The sequence below is a fragment of the Talpa europaea genome (genome assembly GCF_964194135.1).
Source record: "Talpa europaea genome assembly, chromosome: 12".
Taxonomy (NCBI): Eukaryota; Metazoa; Chordata; class Mammalia; order Eulipotyphla; family Talpidae; genus Talpa; species Talpa europaea.
Window position 1 is genome coordinate 97,153,225 of NC_140079.1, and position 21,034 is coordinate 97,174,258.

Consider the following 21,034-nt stretch of genomic DNA (forward strand, 5'->3'; position numbering starts at 1 on the left):
GCGTCAATATACCCAACTTGATTTATCTGAAGTTAAATCAAATTTATCTGAAGTTAGATAAATTTACCTTTATCTAAAGGTAAATCATTTTCAATTTTTGTTTTTGTCATTCTAACACTGCTGCTATAAACACTGTTGTTTCAAGGTGATCCTCTGTAAGCATTTCTTGAATGGATTTGCTGGGTAGTGATAAAGTATACACGTGTATAACTTTTCAGGATAGGCAAACTCTTTTCCAAAGCAACTGTAAATAATTTGCAGCCATATGGGAAAGTGTGTTACCATATACTCTTGAGCCTAGAGGGTTAAGACTTAATTTTTGCAAATTGACTTGCATATTGATATATGTCTTAATTTACATTTCCCTCATTACTAGTACTTTCCATGTTTTCTGGCTATACATGTTTCCTTGTCTGCACAGATCCTGATTATTTCTTGTTCATTTTTGGATTGTTTTTCTAATGTAGTGACGAAAACTTGGTATATTATGATACAAATTTTCTGTGAATCATTGTATGAGTTACAGATAGCTCGCATTCTGTGGTTTGTCATTGCTCTTCCTAATTTTAATATATGCACATTTCACTTTCTTTACTTTTATGGCTAAAACTTAACCTCTTTTTGAAATACACTTCCTTACCCTATGGTGAAATGACGTGTTTAGTGTGAAATAGTAAGGCCTAACTGATGGTAGTGAAGCCCTCTGATTTACATTATCCGAGGGTGTGGAGCTATCATTGATATGCAATAATAAAAATATAATAGGATGAAAAATTAAGCAAATACATAATAGGAATGCTTGTTCAGAATGAATTAATTAGTCTTGAAAAATATACACAATGTTACATAATTGGCATAAAAGTGTACTATGTGGTACTTACAGTGTCTGAGTTTGGAAAACCTTTGCAAAAGAAAGTTTAGGGAAAACAAGCAAAACTGCCAATAAAAGGCTGAAGGAATTAAATTACTGATAACTGTCTAAAAGGTGAAGGAAGAGTTTACATGCTATAGAAAGGTTTGATGAAGTTTCACTACTGGAAGAATATAAAACAGCAGCTCAGTCTACCTGGGAGATCCTTGGAATCACCAGAACTCCTCTCTTCAACCAGCTTGAATCCTTTCAAGCTGTCAAAACACATGTCATTTCACAAAGATTTTTGGAATCATGATACTGTTCCACAGTACAAGGCTGGAAACAAGTTTTAAAAATCTGTCTTTCATAACTTATAAATTCATATAGAATTAATTTTAGCATATAGGGAGAGGAAGGGATTGAATTTCATTTTTCAATCAGATATTTAACTACAATAGTTTGTTAAAGTATAATTTAATCATTTCCTTTTCTATTCTATCTGATGATGTAAGTCCTGCTAAATATACAGTTGTCCATCCCAGCCATTTGTTTCAGATGTGAACTTATCACAAATCTTTTAACTTGCTCTTTTAATATAATTTAATCCAGTTACATTTATTGTAAATTCAAGTTTTCATTTGATTAAATTACATTTGGCTTTGTGTTCTCCAGTTTTTACATTTTGTAGTTAATGCTTACTTTTTGTTATTTGTTATTTCTATATTACTTTAATGTGAAATGTTCTCAGTATTTTTTAAGGTCTACATATGCATCATAATTCCAGACTGTACTACATTTGAAGAATTTCTAAAAACATTATTAATCCAACATTTCATTAACTACCAAGACCAAGCGTAATGCAATATTGAGTATATACTATCAAAAAAAAGTTAACTTTTCCTTACTTTCATCATTACCCCTCTGGAGTCTTGGTTCAATTTAGAACTTTACATACCATATTTTATCTTACTTTTACATTATACATTATACTTTATACATGATACTTTCCAAGAATGACTTCAGATATTTATACTTTCTATAGAGCTGAATTTAATTACTATGAATAATGCTGCTATGAACATTCATGTACAATATGTGGACATATTTTCCTTTTTGTTGGGCATTTAAATATGAAACTGTTGACTCATAAGGTAACTTGATATATACCTTTATTGTTTGACAATTTATCAACTGCACCAATTTACATACATAACTAGAGTGTACAAGGCATCCAATTTTAACCACTGCTTCTGTTTTTTACTTTTTAGCATAACCATCTCATTGTAACATCATGTGGTATCATTTTGATTTGCATTTTCCTAAGATACCACTTCGGCATCTTCCTTGGAAAAAAAAGTCTGAGATAATTGATTCACTTCAAAACTAGGTCATTTGCCTTATTATTGACTTGGAGTGCTTTATGGGATATATTCTAGATTTAAGTACCTTATAAGACATCATGTACAAACTTTTCCTCACATTCTATGAGTTCAGTTTTGGGTGGCATGCCTTGAAATGCTGATTTTAAATTCTGATAATGTCCAGTTAATTTTTTTGTTGCATGTGCGTTTGGTATCATGTTCTAAGAAATCACTGTCAAATCCAAAGTCTTGTAGATTTGCCATGTTTAAGTTTTATAGTTTCAGCTCTTCAATCCACTGCAGTATTTTTTGCATGCAGTGAGGCAGGGTTTCACCTTATTCTTTCATGTGTATATGTAGTTTTTCCAGCACCACATGAAGAGGCCATTCCTTTCCCCACTGAATTTTGAACTAAATTTTCTATAAATGTGAAGGGCTATTTCTGATTTTCTATTTTATCCCAATAATACACAGGTTTGTTATTATGCCAGTACCAACTTGTCTTGACGTGTGAATTTTTAACTGAGGATTCACATGTCCTCCAACTTTGTTCTTCTATTTTGGCTCTTTTGAGCTTTGCAAACTGACTTGCATATTGATATATATGTCTAAATTTGCATTTCCCTCATTACTAGTACTTTCCATGTTTACTGGCTATCCATGTTTCCTTGTCTGCAAAGCTCCTGATTATTTCTTGTCCTGATTATTTCTTTTGAGTTATTTGAATAGGTATATAAACTTTAGCTCAGAATAGCAAATTCTGTAAGGAAGCTATACCTAAGATTTTGATAGGGATTGTATTGACTCTATAAACTTGTAGACAAGTGCTAACTTAATTCTATCAAGTATTCTGATCCATGATGAAATACTTAAATCCTTAACTTCTTTCAATATTATTTTATGCTTTTCCTAGTATAAGGTTTGTAATTCTCATTGATGCTATTGGAAATGAAACTATTTTGATTTTGGTTGTTCACTGCAATTATATGGAAATACAATATAATTTTGTATACTGATATTATATCTTCCAACATTATTGACCTTGTTTTCACGATTTAGTACTTAGGATTTTCTACATATATGATCATATCCATTACTCTAGTTTTACTTCTTCCTTTCTAATCTTGCCAAATTATCCTCATGGGATCTTCCTGCTACAACACAGAAGTGGCAATAGTGGCAACACGGAAGTGACATCCTTGTTTTGTTCCTGATTTAGAAAGAAATCGTCAGCTTTTCACTAGTAAGTATATTAGTTATGGTATTCCTCCAGATGCTCTTTATTTGTTCAAGGTTTCTCCTGGTCAGTCCTACTTTGTTTTTATCATGAAGGGACACTGGATATTGTCAGAAAGTATTCATGGTCTGTTACATCTTTTAACATAGTAATATGGGTTGCACACAGTATATTACATTAACATACTTTTGGATATGAAGCTAACCTTACATTCCTGGAATAAATACTACTTGGTCATGGCATATAATCCTTTATGATGGATTCAGCTTACTAGTATTTTCAAGATTTTTGCATCTTTACTCATAAAAAATTTGTTCTGAAGCATTTTTATCTGTGTAATTTTGGCATGGCAATACTGGCCTTATATAATGATTTGGAAAATGTACCTTCTTCTAGTTCTTGGAAGAATTTGCAAAGAATTGGTATCTTAAATGTTTGACAGAATGAAACAATAGTCATCTTGTATTCTAATTCAAACTATTGCAAGCCTGTTTAGAATTCCTTTCTACTTGAATCCATTTTGTCAATTACATATTTTTCAGGAATTTGTTTATTTTGTTACTTGATTGGAGTACAAGTGAACTTTCCCACAGTGTTCTTTTGTGATCTTTCTAACTTCTGGAAGGCTGGGAGTAATGCTCCCTTTTCCATTCTTGATTTCAGCATGCTAAGTTTTTCACAGTCAGTCAAGGTAAAAGTTTTCCAATTTTGTTGCCTGGTTAAAAAAAAAAAAATGTTTCCTTGGTTTTTTCTTTGATTTCTGCTCTTTTTTACATCCTTCACTCGACATAGGTTTAAAGAGACTCACTCTTTGTGTTAAGGTGAAATGTTAGGGTATTGATTTGAGATTTTTTTTTTTAAAGATTTATTTATTTATATAAGCATGGGAGGGTGAGAGACTTCACCAGAGCCTGAGCAGGGAGCAGAACAGGCAGAAGGACCGAAGTACACTGCTGAGGGGAGCAGCGGGTGGCAGGAGGGGTCTACGCACCATGTGGGACCCTCACCCAGCAGCCAGGGATCGAACCGGCGCTGCAGAGGTTGTGGGCAGCTTCACAGCCCAGTGTTCAACTGCTGCGCAACCGGGGAGGCCCTAATTTCTTTCTAAAACAGGTATTTATTGGTATGATTTTTTTTGAAGAACTTCTTTAACTGTACCACAAAATTTTGGTATGTTGTGTCCTTTCTTACATCATATTCTAATTTCTCTTGCAATTTGCTCCTTTGCCATTGGTTATTTAGAAGATGGCTTATTTCTATATTAACTGTGAATTTATTTTCCTTTTTTGGCTTTGAAATCTATTTTCATACTACGTGGTCAGAGAATGTACTTCTTGTAACTTAAATCCTTCTAAATTTCTAATTTCTCTTGCAATTTCTCCTTTGCCCATTGGTTATTTAGGAGTATGATGGCTTATTTCCACATAGCTGTGAATTTTTCCTTTTTTGTTTTGAAATCTATTTTCATTCCACTGTAGTCAAGAGAACACACTTCTTGTAACTTAAATCCATCTAAATTTGTCAAGGTTTGACATAAGTGCCATGTTCCTGTGGGAGTCCAGCAAGGGTCAGCCTTCCAAGACAAAAGTGTGGGCATGGAGTACATCTTGGCCTCCACACTCTGAGCCCATGCCACTTCTTGATGTGCTGGCAGTTCTGTGTGGGTACACGCACTGCAGCCTAGCAATGTGCCTATAGCCCCCTCCAGCAGCCCATACTCACCCTTCTTCTGAGGGTCATACTCAGGGGTGAGTAGTCCCTGACTGACGGGAGGGCCACCATGAAGACAATTCAGAATGTTGTTCACAAGATTGACACATACCTGAATGTAACTCTGGACCTCCTAGAAGAGTGGAGGGCAGACTCTGACAGTACAGTGCTGTGATGGATCTAAGTCTTTCCCACATTATGGTTATGAACCCTCCCTGCTGAATGGATTCGGTCCTCCACTGTTTGGTGTTCATCTTAACATTGGCATTCCTTCCTTGACAAAATGCTGCAACCGACATGACAGGTGCTACGAGACCTGTAGCAAAAGCAAGAATGACTGTGACAAGGAGTTCCAATACTGCCTCTCCAAGACTTGAGAGATGTGCAGAAAACACTAGAACTGGCTTAGCATATTCTCTTAGTGTTGTCAAACAACAGTGGAATTTTTGTTTGATAGTGTAACACATTTAGGCTGTAAAACCATACTGGGAGAGCCAGTAAGCTGCACATAGGTGTTACTATGAAGGAAAACCCCCGAACTTTAGAGAAAAGTGGTAGGTGATTAATAGCAGATGAGGATGGAAGAACAAAACCTTTGACAAAGAACTAATGTTTTTACAGCATAAAGCTACATTATTTTTGTAAAAGGACTATTTTAAGACCTCATTTTTTGGGCTTTAAAACTTCAACCTAGAAAATAGTAGGGGGCTATCGTCCTGGACCTTGCAGTCTAAAGAGTGCCAGATTATTGTAACGAATCTCAAAAAGGGATAGATGTTCAAGGGAGAATTTTTTTTAAAGTTTATTACTCTATTTTCATAATTAAGATGAACCATGGACTTAAACCATGGATTTAAGAAAGATAAACCATGTATTTAATGGGATAGTGGAAAGTCATTTAGCCTACATATCAGTGTATGTTGTTATGCTTCAGTGTTTAGTTATGCTTCAGTGTTTATCACTTAACATGTGTTGCTCACAATAGACTCTGGGTATTACTCAAAGACTAAGCTTTCACTAAATAAAAATTGTTCTTGAATAGTAAGTTGGTCAAGGTTTGCTTTATGGTATCCTGTAGTGTCTTCAATTAGTGACAGTCTATGTATACTAAAGAACGTACATTTTGCTGTTTGGTTGAGTGTTCAAAGACTTCTTTGGTTTACTTGGTTTACAGTGTTACTCAAATCTTCTGCAGTTTTCTACATATTATGTAAGTACTATATTCAAGTCTCCAATTATTGTCTGTTTCACTTCATTTTTTGTCAATATTTGTCTTTACATATTTTGATGTTATGAAGTGCAGTGGCTGTAACTGTTAAACCTTCTTGAGTGACTGATCTTTTTATTTAAAAGTATCTCTTTACATGAAATTTTTTTTCAGTCTTTAATCTGAAAACAGTATAGCGACTCTGGTCTTCTTATGATTGCTGTTTGCATAATATATCTTTTCCAATCCTTACTTTTAACATAGTTGCCCTTCAAACTAGACTGTGTCTCATATAGAGAACATATAGTTGGATGCTGTTTTTTTTTCTCCAGTCTGGTAATGTATATTGTTTGGGTTATTTAGCCCATAGAAATTTGGTATCAACACGGATGAGTTGGATGTCTGCTACTTTGTTTTATATTTGTGAGACTTTCTGTTTCTCTATTCCTTTACTAAACTGTTTCTTGAAGCTTGATTAGAGGCATCATTCTAAAGTTTAATTTTTGTATTACACAGAAATAATCATTGCTTTATTGATCACAATTCCAACTAATTCATTACATTTACTTAAATTATAAATTGATTAATGTAGATTTTTTTCTTACTAGTCCTTATTTTTCTTGTCGTAATACTTTACTAATTATGAGATGAATGGGTATCATTCATCTTAGGCACCCTCCTTTCACTGATAATCTTGGACAGGCTGAGATGTCACTGCACAAGTAAATATGTTTAATTTTTTAATTATATATTCTATTGGATCAACTACCCTTTTATACCTAGCTAAGATACTGTCACAAATGTATTCAATTTTATCAAATGATATTTCCTGTATATAAACATGTGCTACATAATGACATTTTGGTCAATGACACATCACAAATATGGTGTTTGTCCCTATATAGCCTAGATATGTCTAAATAGCAGTGACCTTTTACTTAAAATCTCTAGACGCATTTCTAAGTATCAATGTGATAAAGTGAAGTATGACTAGATGACCATACAATCTAACATTTTTCAACTTATCTGTATAAGTTTTAAAATAGTAAATATAGCTTCTCCCTAAAATAAACCTCACTAAGCCACAATATACCTTTGTTTCTTCATGTCCTTGGATTCAATCTGTTAGCATTTTAACACTTTAGTTTATTGTTGACAGCAATGAGTTAATTTTCCATTGTGGGTATCAAGGTTAAACTCAAAAAATGAACTATAAAGTCCTTTTATATTCTCTGAAGAGTCTGTGTTTATGAATAATATTTATGTGTTCCAAACTTTGCCATACCATCCAGACGTAGTTAATAGTGAACTTTTAAAAACATACAAGACTATTCATATTTTCCTTCCTGTTTAGTTGTTCTTCCACTTCAACAATTTCAAATTTATAAATTTCTTCATATATTCTGTAATTTGTAATATCTACAAGATCTGTAGTGCTGTTTTTTCCTTAATATTAGTGATTATTTTTCTCTTTTCTTGCTCTTCTAAGTAGACATTTATCCATTTAATCAATACTTTCAAAGTGACTTAGTTTCGCACTTTCCTTTTTTACATATTGTTCCATTTCATATTTGTTAGTATTATAATCCATTTTCTTCAGACTTGATAGGCTTATTTTAGTTTGAGATGAAAACTCAGATCTTTTCTAGTCCTTCTCCCCCACCCCCACATTATTCATTTAAAGCTATAGTTTTTCCCTTTAAGTCCTACTTAAGTCTCACAAACTTTGATAGATCCTATGTTATCATTTGGTACAAACAAGTTCTAATTTTCATTGTAATTCCTCCCGTGATGTGTAGATTCTTTAGAAACTTGTTAATATCCAGGCAATTGTGAATCCTAGAAATGTATTTGTTGAAAGTTAGCTTAAATCCATTATGATAAAAATATCCTCTAAATTTTTTAAACCGTGTAGTAATTGTTGAGGCTAGCTTCACAGTTGATTTTTCCAAAAGCTCCATATATACTTGAGCAGAACATGTATTCTAATGCAACTGGACACAGTGTTATATGTTAGTTGAACTTTTTACAATGACTTTTGGTTATTATCTCAAAGACACAATCCTGAATGCCATAATCCCTACTGTTGAAATCTTTAAAACCCAAAATCTCAAAAATATTCTGGGAATGATTTTTAAAAGATTTAAAGGACATTATATACATTTTTGGAAGTGGACTTGAGAAACAAAAACATCTTTCAAGTCATTTAATTTACACAATAAAATGTGTATTGGAAATATTTTTCACAAATTAAGATGTACAAAATAGACATCTCTTCACTCACTGAGGAAGTTTCTACATTTTTATGCACACACACCATGCTTACGTAGCAAATCAACATTGTGATAATGCACTTTCACTGAGTCAAATTTACAAAAGAAAATGCTTAAGACAACAAATTAAATCCTATGTCTTTACACAATTTATACCTTAAGCATTGGAAATGATGCAAAGATGAAAGACGTAACATGGTGAGCCATAAAAACTTTACAATGGTAGGGAGAAAATGGAAAATTTGACATACGAAAGTCTATGGGCATGAAATTATGGGAGTCCACAAGAGAGCTCAGACCTGTACAGTAAATTATATTTTGTAGCTTTTTACTGCCAATAAGTTATTTTTTTCTCTTAGGGTATGGCTAACCTCAGAAAATACCTTCCTATTTATTTGCTACATGGTGCTGCTCCTTTTGAAAGTCAATGATTTGATGTACACTAACAAGTTATTTTTCCATTTTCTGGTCATGCTTCTATTTTCTTGAGTACACGAATCCATTCTTCTTGCACTCAAATACAGACCACCAGTTTGGTGGAAACATCAGCCATAGAACATTAACATTGCAAAAGTAACTATTTTTGAACCAACCTTATCTTACTGCAAAAGTAACTATTTTTGAACCAACCAGTAACTTCATTGGCTTTTAAGGCAAATTTGCTCTTAAAACGTGCTGGAATTTCATCAGCTAGAAGGAATGTTAATACAGATAAATGATACATTTTAAAAGTGATGTTTTCAAGGTTGCTTTGTCATATGTCCAGTTCGCTAATATGAATTTTTCACCAAATGCACTGGGTTAAATTGGAAAAAAAGAACCCAAAAAAACTCTATGGTTTAAACATCTTTAAATTCACCTTCAGAAGCCTTGACTGTGCCTAATTTCAAATCTGTCGTCATGGCTTGGGGATTAGACTAAAATCCACTTTCTTTTGCAAAATCCACCAAATCTTCAAACAAATACTTTCAGAGTGCTTTGTTTTTTCCAATCATTAATACATGAGTGTATATATGTTTCAGAATTCCTGGGATCACAAGCAATGTGGAGATATACACATATACTTCATTAAAAAACTCTGGGGGCAATTTTGAAAGTGCCATCCATTATCCAAAGGGAAGTATGCACTAAGTTTTGTTGAATCTAGTGGTGAATATAAGAAATCCATCTTCCTTGATAGTCAAATTCCTGGCCAAAAGTGTTTAACATTGGAGAAGCCTTTATATTAGCAAGTGTCTTTTCATCGCAAATGAATCCCCTTTTAAAAACATGTCTTTTAGAGAATTTTTACAATTACTTGTTACAAAACTATTTTTGTGATTTTTACCTGGGGGAGGGGGCCTGTGACTTTTAGATTTATACTTTGGAGATCTTGATCTTTCATAATTTCAGCATCTGGGATTAAAGCTGGCCCCACTTCACAATCTTCTGGCTATTAAAACAATGTTGAGACTGTCCCACTATGGTCCTGGATTTGTCCAATTCATTTAAAATAATTTTCCTTCTTACAAAGTTTGAAGTTCATAGTGCATTCTGATGAAGTTTCTCTGTTCCTGGTGATGGACCAGGAGACCAGTTTTGTCCAGCATGAAAGATTATCTGTAATGCTTATTGAGATAGTATCATAATATGCAAATACATGAAAGGGTAATTCTCCCTGTATTTTTAAAGAATCCATCAGACTGAATCTTTTTCTACTTTTCTCAAGAGTAAAAACTTAAAAACTATTCTAACATATGCTATGTAACTTGTTCAAGGAAATAGTTGAGTTTGTATTTTCAGATTATTATGAAGGAAATCTTGTATCACAAGTACAAATCAGTTAAGGTAGTGTAAGAGACTTTCATGACTACATAGTGATCAACAAAAAAAATTTCTACCAGGTGACAATCTCATAAGCATGAGATTTACTACTTTTAAGTGTGATCAACATCCTGCCAGCATCAGTATGATCTAAGTGCTAGAATTTTGCCTTTACTTATAAAATGTAATCAATGGAATTGTAATGAAGCAGCATAAAATTCTCATGAGAAAAAAGTAGTTGTTTATCAGCACTCCTTAATCTTCATGCCTAAGACACGAACTTTTAAATAATTTCAACAACTTTTTAACATCTTGTCATTGTAAAATATATTCACACTAGTATTTCATTACTTAAAAACTTTCATTGTTATCTGTACAATCTATCAATTTCCTGTAATTACAGAAGAGAATTTAGCTCTTTTTCACATTTCACATGCATTTTCCTATTTTTTAGTTATCAATAATTAGGTAAAATTTTCCATATAACCAGCTATAGCATCATGACTGCAGTATCTTTGATTTTTACTAAAGCTATTGTTTCAATTTCCTATAACTATCTTTCCTGTTTTTAAATTCATCACAAATTTTATTTTATTTATTTATTTTTTTTTTTGAGGCATGAATTTTTATTTATTTATTTGTTTGTTTGTTTGTTTATACATGCACTGGGTACAGTCAGAAGCGCGGGAGGGTGAGAGAATTCACCAGAGCCAGAGCGGGGAGCAGAGCAGGCAGAAGGACTGAAGTACACTGCTGAGGGGAGCAGCGGGCGGCAGGAGAGGTCTGCGCGCCATGTGGGACCCTCCTGTGGTGGCTGGGGAGCAGCCGGGGATCGAACCGGCGCCGCAGAGGCCGCAGAGGCTTCGCAACCCAGAGCTCAACCGCTGCGCCACCGGGGAGGCCCCCATCACAAATTTTAAATACCATTTTTCCCTTACTTTTCATTCCTTCAAGGTGTGTTTAAAAGGTCATCTCTTCAAAAAACCTTCCCCCAAGAGATACTTAACAATTTCCCATTAAAAATTTGTTATTTTTAGTCAGAATTTTGAGAGATGTTTCTTATTTTTATATCCTCAGCAAGATGCCTTTTATATAGACTATTAAAAACTAATCAATTTACAAAAATGATCTTGGGAAAGCCACCCATAGTTTTATTTCTTTAACAGTATCAGAACAGGTCTCAGCAATTTTTGCAATAACTATTTCTTATCAGCACTTACAGAGCCTCAGAGATATACTACTGGTACCATGTTTAGTAAATACATAAAGAGCCTCTCAAGATCATGGATAGGGGTCTCCCTGGCGGCACAAGGGTTAGGGTCTCAGCATTATCAGGCTGTTGCCAGTCACTGTGGCATGAGCTCAATCTTTAGTCAGGGAGCTGACCCACATAGCTCAGCAGACCTCTCCTGTCTCGCCTGCTGCTCCCCTCAGCAGCGTATTTCAGTAGATCTGCCTGTTCTACTCCCCACTCTGTCTCTGGTGAATCCTTTCACCTCTGCACCTCTGACCTACACCCTAGTTCTTATAGGCACAAATAAATCTTAAAAGTCATGGATAAATTTAGTAAGTACTATGTACTGGCTGCTCTTCCTGCCCACTTGTATCTATGCAAGTGTCTTTTACGTTTCTGTCCCTTTTCTAATAAATCTGCTCTTTAAATATTAATAAAAACCAAACTATATACTAACATTCTTAATAAGCCCAGAAATGTAATCAGGAGCTTGGAAACTCAAATTATAGCCAAATCATCTCCTCACTACAATCTTTCTGTCCTACTCAGGTTGGTAAAGTTGAAGAGGGAAGTCACCTAAATTTATGGTAATTTATCTCAAAGCACTGGTCTAGTTTCAATTGAGCCTTAAAGAATATTAAAATGATGAGACAGACTAAAATAGGATATGGTATAGTTCCTTGTAGTTTAATCTCAATTTAATGAGAATACTTTGTATTTCAATTTATAAATTTTATTTTTACTTTTGATTACATCGAATGAAAGCATCTATTTACACCCACTATAAAAGAACTACATGGTATGCACAGGCAAAAATGCACAGATTATGCAGTATTTTTATCCCGGAATTCAAGATATTAGGTAGCAAGGAAATACAATGGGACTGAAAGCTGAGGTGGAGTACAACAGCCAAAAGGTAAGCAGAGCAGAAGCTAGACACACCAGTTCTTAGAAGACACAAATCATTTCCAGCAAGACCCTGTCCGTTTCTTTCTACTGAGGCAGAGATCAACCGTAGGATGTAGTCTGTGCCAGTGCAGCTAAAACTGAGAGTTACGCGCGTTAATCTGATTACGGCCTGATTCAAGATTTCTAAAAACAAATCGAAGGATAATTAGCGAATTCAGTGTAATTAGTCTTTCATTCAAGTGCTTCTTTTTTTTTTTTTTCATTTTCAAAACTTTCCTGTGATATAAATCATCCTGATCTTGACTGTCCTTTCCCGTGTTCTGTGAGTTGTTCTATCACTGTTCACTAACTAGCGCACTTGACAAAAATCTCACTGAAGATGGTGACGTCCCAATCTAAGCGTTTAAACGGCTATCACGTCACTCTTCTCGTGCTTCCTTTCCACTGAAGAATTCAGAACAGTTACTTGTTTCCTAGCTCTCGACCACGCGTCAGTCTTCAGTGAGCTAAACACTATCTTGTCACAAAGCGGGCGACCTGCACCGGCTTCCAGGCCGGAGCTGTCCTCTTCAACAGCGTGACACAGCGAGGCGGACGGCGGCTTCCCAGGGTCGCAGGGTTTCAGTCAGAGAGAGAGAGCAAACTCATGATCACTTCTCAGTCTCCGACACATCCTTGGCTGTGCCCCAACTGGATCACCGAGCTTGGGGTACGGCCATAAGCAACCGGTCAGCTTGCGTAGGTTTTTTTTTTTTTTCCCCACTGGAAAAGGCACTTTTCTGTCAGAACTTTCATCACTCGCGCCTAGCTTCCTTCCACCGGCCAGCTCCCACAGGTAGCCATTACATGTCGGCGCTCCAGGGTCCTTCACGTCAAGCAAGCACTTGGGCCTCTTAGAATTTGCTAGAACCCTCAAGTTCTGGTGACTCCTTCATAATAATACCTCTCTCAGTCGCCTCTCCGTCGCTGGCTGAAATCCAGTGAACTGCTGAGGCACCTGTTTTCTTCAGGTAAGCGCAACCGCCGGCCCGGGCGCGGGCGGCCGGGGACTACATTTCCTTCGCTGACTGGAAAGTAGTCCAGGCCAGCGCCGGCGGCTACTCCCTCGCCCGCCACAGCCCCGGGGGCAGCTCCCGCCAAGCCCGGACGCGGACGCCGAGCCTCCGGGGCCGGAGTCGCCCCGCGCGCCACCTCCTCACCCGCCGCCCGCTCCGAGAGCGGCTGCGGCCGCGTCCGGTCGCCCCTGGCGGGCATCTTCGCAGCCAGCGCGGAGCCCCGGCGCCGCCGCGGACCTGCTAGCCCCGGCCGGCTCGCCCGGCGCGCCGAGGCTTCCGCGGCCGTCCCTCACAGACGCGCGCGGCCGCGCCTAACCGCCGCCAACCGCCAACCGCCGCTCGCGCGGGGCCCTCACCCGGCCCCCAACGTACCTAGAGGCGCCGCGCCGGCCGCTGCGCTCCCTCCTGCCGCCGCCAGCTGCCCCAGCGCGCAAAATGACGCGCTCGCGAGCACCGCCTGAGGTAAGTCTCCCTCGGCCCGCCCCCGGCGAACTCCGGGCCAATGGCAGCGCGAAGGGGAGGCCGCCCCGCCAATCCCGGGAGGCCGGGGCGGGGCGGGGAGGAGGCGGCGGCAAGTGGAAGTTAGCTGAGGGGCGCCCGCCGGCGCCGCGGGCGCGCTTCTTCCCGTCGGCCCCTTCGGCTGCCGCGGCCTCTCACCTGCGCGGCGCGTCGGGCGGGAGGGCTTTTGGGCGACCTGTGTGGAGGTTGGGGGAAAAAAGTTACTTGAGTGTTAATTACAAAACCGGCAGGCCGCCCGCAGGCCGCAGCTTTGAATTGTTTTCACTGATTTGAGTTTTTCAAATGCTGTGTGGAGATGGCGTTTCCCTTTTATTGCTGAGCTTTCGGCCAGGAAGGCCTCAAATTTTGAGGCCCAGGCGGTGGTGGGCCTGGCCCAAGGCTGTTTTCTTGGATTTTCTAAGTTGTCCCGCGTGCCCGGCACCCATTTCAGATGATGAGGCCCAGCCTGCTGCCAGGTGGCGGCCCTGTGGTGCTTGTCTTGGTTGGTTTGGTCGTTAATTGAGTGCGAGGTGCAGGAACCGGGTAACCTGTCAGATTTGGAGGAGCCCTTCACCCCAACCCTCTCTCAGAGTGGTGCTCCCTGCCTTGGAACAGTAGCTGCTTCAACAGGAAAGATGAGACAGGGCCAAGCCGTTTGGAAGTTTAACGCACCCTAATGCAGTTGGCACCCAAGATAGGGCCTGGGATTCCAGGGGTTCTGCAAGGTCAATACTGTCCTCATCGCAGGAAAAGCTGCTTTGCTTTCTACAATCATGTGGTCCCAGGAGTGTTTGGGAAATTGATGTGATATTGAAGATCACAGAAAAAGATGTGAAATCCAGCTGTCTTATTCAAAGTAAAGAAATTGGCAGAGATGTAAAACAATGCGAATCTTCGCACAAAGTTCTTTTTGCAGAAAACAAGTTTGAGTATCAGGCCATATATGGGGTTGCTGCGAGAGGGGGAATGTGGGCGGGAGAGGGAGGAAAGTAAATTTGGGGGCCGGATTAGGAATTTGGACTTGGTTCTGTCAACAGGAAGTAGCCTTTAGAAATGTTATGGCTATTTAGGGTCATAGGATAACTTGTGTGTCATTTTCATAATAATGGTAAATGATTTATTGGGCTTTATGTTAATCAAGTCCATTTCATGCAGTATTTTTCATTTATTTCCACGTTTGAAGTTGAACCGTTGGGTCATTTATTAGCCATGTGGTCTTAGGTGAGTTAGGTTAGGTCTCAGAACCAATGCTCTTATCTCTAAAATGGGAATAACAACAATAAATGATTTGAGTTCTTAGAGCATTTAGCACTTCCCCATATTAATTAAATTCTCATACCATCATACTATGTGAAGTTTTCTGAAGTCTCTGAATTTACCAAATTAAAAAAAAAATACATGGGATGACAGAGGTTCATCATGTCATACATTTCTCGATTGGTCATAGGCACTAGATATATGGTAACTTGTTAAAATTGATAAAGTTGAGTGCTCTGAATGATTTTGAGCAAATCTCTTAGTTTTTTTGTCTTGGAATATTTTTCGTTTGTTGTTTTCTTCCGGTGACAATTGTGTGAGCAGAATTTTGACCCCCATGATCTTTGTCACCTGGTATTCCTCTCATGATTATGTTACATTCCATGCAAATATAATTAAGGTTACTAACCACCTGACCTTAACGTAGAGGGATTAACCTGAATTTTCTGGGTAATATCAATGTAATCACATGAACCCCACTAGACAAAATAACAAGTCAGAGATGCAGCAGAAATGAAATTCATGGAGATTTGACTCAACCTGTAAGTACTGCTTCACAAACAAAGGACCTAATAAATACCATGCAAAAGGAATGAATTTGGCCTCAACCTGAACAAGCCTGGAGGCAGATTCTTATCAGAGCCGGAGGGGGTGGGGATGGCTATATAAGTAAAAGTAAAAATGAAAAATCTAGCCATCCTGTGTTAGGTAACAACCAAGCAGCTGGGAGCTGTTGAGTCAGGCCCCAGGAGGACCAGGCACTTAGGCTTGTTGGGGCTTGTGCATAGCTGAGAAGAAAATGGGCCAAGGACTGAAATGCAGCTAATCACCACTTGACAAACTTTCCACCACTCAGAATTGGACTGACTGAAAATCTCATTTGCTGAAAGCTGATTTAGCCCCATCCCTTTTGCCTATATAAGTACACACTTGCTCCTGGCAGATCTCCTTGGGCATTTAGCACACACGATATGTTGCGGATCAGCTGGGTACTTGTGTTCTAGCGACTGAGGAATAATCACTGACATACCACGTTGAAGATTAGCAAGCTCAGGGTTATTGTGAGAAAGCAGGAGGGGGTCCAAGAGAGGAGCCTGTTACCGAGGGGTAGGAGCCCTTTTTATAAGCACTCTTGGGGACTCTCCATTGGGGCTTTTTTCTGCTTTGGGGTACTTTTCCATTGCCCTACTTTGCCTCAACGCCCCCTTTTGTCACTCAGAGGTGTGAAGAACCACAAGCGGCTCTTATTTCCCTACACCTTTCCTGTGGCTGCCAGCTCATGCCTGCCAGCTTTGTGACTATCAGCCTTTGCCCACAGCCCTTCCCTCCTTCACATCCTTGCATTTGTATGCCTTGAATTGCTATCCTGAGGCCAGGAATAAACATTTGCTGTAATACTCATACACAATACCGTTCCACTAGTATTGCTGTTGACATCAGGTGTCTTGATTCCAGCCTTATCAAGCCCTCTATAGAGTTCCCATGTGAATCCACTGGGCTTTATGTATGAAACTGTGAGTTATGGGTGTTGTTTTAAAACAGTAAGTTTGTGGAGATTATGGCAACAACAGAAAACTAATACTAGCATTTATCAAAATAAGTGCAGTGGCAGATGCTTTTCGCACTCCTGATTTGAGTCTTTGTACATTTATGGCCTGTAGTGCCAGTGAGGTTTTCTATGATCCGGGCAGATGGGTAAAGGAGTCCGGAAACCCTTGGTGGCTTTTCCAGGCTTTTATTGAGCTTTTTCACATTATTTGTTTTGCAGCAACCACATACATGGCAGGCCTCCCAGCCCCTGGCAAGTCTTCACTCTTTCTGGGCTCTCTAGCATTCTCTCAAGGGCTCTGTTCTCTGCTTCTTTGCTACTGCTGCTGCTTCTACCTCTGCTCTCTTGGAGTCCCCATGATGCTGCCTTTATGTGCCCAGCCTCTCAGCCCAGGTGTGCCCACTTATGCATGCCCACACCCTTCTCCAGGTGCCCACCGTCAGGCACGCGTACAAGCCCACAGGTGTCTATCATTAATACTAATGGTGGGAGGGCGGAAAATCCTGACATTTTCACTTACTTACCCTACATGGCTCCTCCCTAGAGAGAAAAGTTAGGGCCTATGTCTTCCTGTTTACCATGTTTATCATAAGTCTCTGGTGTCCAGTGTGTTGAGGGAAAAATCTATATAGCTCAACCCAAAACATTGACATTACTTTGTATGTTAATAACCAGAACAAACCAACTCAGCCCATTTCTTACCATTTACTTAAATGGATCAAAGATGAGTCTCCAAAGTGCTTTTACCAGTAGTAGACTTCAGGGCTGAGCTGAGATCTAGTTCTACATAGATTATTGCAAATACTATACTAAAGTGAAACTTTTGTTTAATGTTGTTTATTCTGCGTTCAGTTTTTGTTGACTCCAAATCTTTTTTATGTCAACTTTATAGATGTAAAAATTTGTAATAGAAAACACACGTTTTATGTGTACAATGAGTTCTGAGAAATATAGCCACCGCCACAATCAGGATCAACCCCACAGTTCACTTGTGTACTTTGCAGTCATCCAAAACCTCTGAACCCCAGCTCCAAGAAATCCCTGATCTTCAGTAAAAATACATTCTTGTGCTCAACCTAGGTTTTCATATAAGTGGAATTATGTAATATTCTTTTGTCTCTTACATTCAGCATAATGTTCTTGAGATTCATCCCTGTTGCTGTGTGTTTAGTAGTTAGTTTCCCCCTCCCTTTTTACTAGGTGGTAGCACTGTATTGCAGGGATGAATTACTCTGTGTTTCCCCATTCACCTGCTGGTAGGCACTTGGGTTGTTTCCACTTATGTCTTTTATGAATAACATTACCTTAAACATATATGTACACATATTTCAGGGGCTATATATTTCTTTTCCACCAGAGCATGAAAGTAATAGATTATATGATAAGTATATGCTAACTTCAAGGGTTAGAAAAATTTTCTGTAAGGGCCAGAAAGTAAATATTTTAGATTTGTGGGCCTTATGGCCTCCGTTCTAGTTCCTCAGGTCAGCTGTTACCGTGTGAAAGTAGCCTTAGGGTATACATATTTGAGTGAATATGGCTGTGTTACAATAAAACCTAATTTACAAAAACAGCAGTGAATCAGATTTGGCTCAAGGCCCATAGTTTGTTGAACTCTGGCAACCTAGGTTGCAAAGATTCACTATTATGTTTTCTTTCAGATATTTTATAGCCATGGTTTTCATATTTAGATCCAGATCAATACTGAGTTAGTTGTAGTAGATGGTGTAATGTTAGGTATTCTGTTCATGCTGTTTTTCTTGTTTCAGTAAATTTGTTGACAGACTATTCTTCCCTGCTTTCAATTACTTCGACATATTTATCAAAAAGCAATTGACCACATACTTAAATGTCTAACTTTGTTTTTGTTGACTTATATATTTATCCTCATGTTGATATTCCATGATTTTGATTGTTGTGGCTTTATAATAGGCCTTGAATTTAGAGGATATAAATCCTCCAACTCTGTTTTATTTTTTCAAGGTTGTTTTGCCTATTATAGGTCCTCATTTCCGTATAAATTATAGAATCCACTTGTCACTTTATTATTAATTACAAAATCAATTTATTAGGATACAACTAGAAATTAAAAAACAAACAAAACGGAACTAGCCCAAGTAGACACTATCAGAATGCATTTCATGTTTAAGTATTATTTTGTTTAAAACACATACACACACATATTGCGTGTACATATGTATCTGCATTAGAGTTGCCATGTAAATGTATTCTTACTCTGATACAGATAAAAAGTTGGTGTAATGTACCTTATCCTGCTGCACATTGAGTTGCTGAATGAGTCACTTAGATAAAGCAGTGTAAGAAGCAGTTTATATTTTTTAAAACTGGAATAATTTTTTTAAAGATTTATTTATTTAATTAATTTATTTATTTACATTTTATTTTTATATTCCCCATACAATTACAACCCCCTTATTTTGACCCCAATCCCTCCTTTCCCTGGCCCCCACCCCCCATAGTGTCTCTGGTTCATAGCTGTTTGTTGATTTTGATTTTTTCTTTCTTATAGTTATTCTTTTTCATGGTCCCTTATTTAACTTTTCTAGATTCCTGCTATGAGTGAGACCATCCGGTATTTTTCTTTTTCTTTCTGGCTTATTTCGCTGAGCAGGATCCCTTCCAGCTCCATCCATGTTGCTGCAAATTGCATGTGTTAATCTTTTTGGAATGCTGAGTAATATTCCATGGTGTATATGTACCACATCTTCTTGATCCAGTCATCTATTTTTGGGCATTTGGGTTGCTTCCATAGCTTAGCTATTGTAAATAGTGCTGCTATAAACATAGGGGTGCAGGTGCTCTTTGGAACTGATGTTTCTGTGTCCTTTGGGTAAATACCTAGGAGTGGAATTGCTGGATCCTATGGAAGCTCTATGTTTAGTAGGTCCAGAAATCTCCACACAGCTCTCCATAGTGGTTGGACCAGTTTGCACTCCCACCAGCAGTGCAGGAGAGTTCCTTTTTCTCCACAACCTCGCCAACATTTGTTGTTGCTAGTTTTTTTTAATATGTGCCATTCTCACTGGTGTAAGACGGTATCTCATTGTAGTTTTGATTTGCATTTCCCTGATTACAAGTAATGTTGAACATTTTTTCATACGTCTGTTGGCCATTTGCATTTCCTCTTCAGAGAAGTTTCTTTTTAGCTCTTCTGCCCATTTTTTGACTGGATTATTTTCTTTGTTTGTGCTGAGTCTCATCAGCTCTTTGTAGATTTTTGTGATCAGTCCTTTATCTTTAGCGTTGTGTGCAAAAATGTTCTCCCAGTCGGTGGGGTTTCTCTTTGTTTTTGTTATTGTCTCTTTTGCTGTGCAGGAGCTCTTTAATTTGATGTAGTCCCAGCTGTTTATCTTTGCCTTCACTATCACTGCTTTGGGTGATGTGTCTGTAAAGATGTCTTTGATATGCATATCATGTAGTGTTTCACCTATATTTCCTTCTATGAATTTTGTGGTTTCAGGTCTTATGTCTAGTTCTTTAATCCATTTTGAGTCGGTTTTTGTGCATGGTGTTAGGTAGTAGTCAAGCTTCATTCTTTTGCATGTAGCAGCCCAGTTTTCCCAGCACCATTTACTGAACAAACTTTCTTTGCTCCAATGCATATTCTTTGCTCCTTTGTCAAAGATTAGTTGACCATAAATCTGTGGGTTTATTTCTGGATTTTCTATTCTATTCCATTGGTCTGTGTGTCTGTTCTTGTTCCAGTACCATGCAGTTTTGATGATTATGGCTTTGTAGTATAGTTTGAAGTCTGAGAGTGTGATGCCTCCATTCCCTTCTTTTGTTTTCAGGAGAGCTTTGGCTATTCGGGGTTTTTGGTGATTCCATATGAATTTCATCAATAATTGTTCTATTTCTTTGAAGAATGACATTGAAATTTTTATCAGAATAGCATTGAATCTGTATATTGCTTTTGGTAGGATGGCCATTTTAATAATGTTAATTCTTCCAATCCATGAGCAGGGGATGTCTTTCCATTTCTTTGTGTCTTCTTCTATTTCTTTTAACAGTGTTTTATATTTTTCTTTGTATAGCTCCTTTACCTCTTTTGTTAGATTTCTTCCCAA

General features: G+C 38.0%; 1 pseudogene across 1 annotated transcript; it reads left to right on the top strand.

Moving 5' to 3' along the window:
- Nucleotides 1–4,993: 4,993 nt before the first annotated feature.
- LOC311181804 (group XIIA secretory phospholipase A2-like) lies at nucleotides 4,994–13,886 on the top strand (annotated as a pseudogene). Its single transcript has 3 exons — nucleotides 4,994–5,038; nucleotides 5,208–5,715; nucleotides 13,706–13,886. The product of its transcript is annotated as a group XIIA secretory phospholipase A2-like (transcript).
- Nucleotides 13,887–21,034: the final 7,148 nt, after the last annotated feature.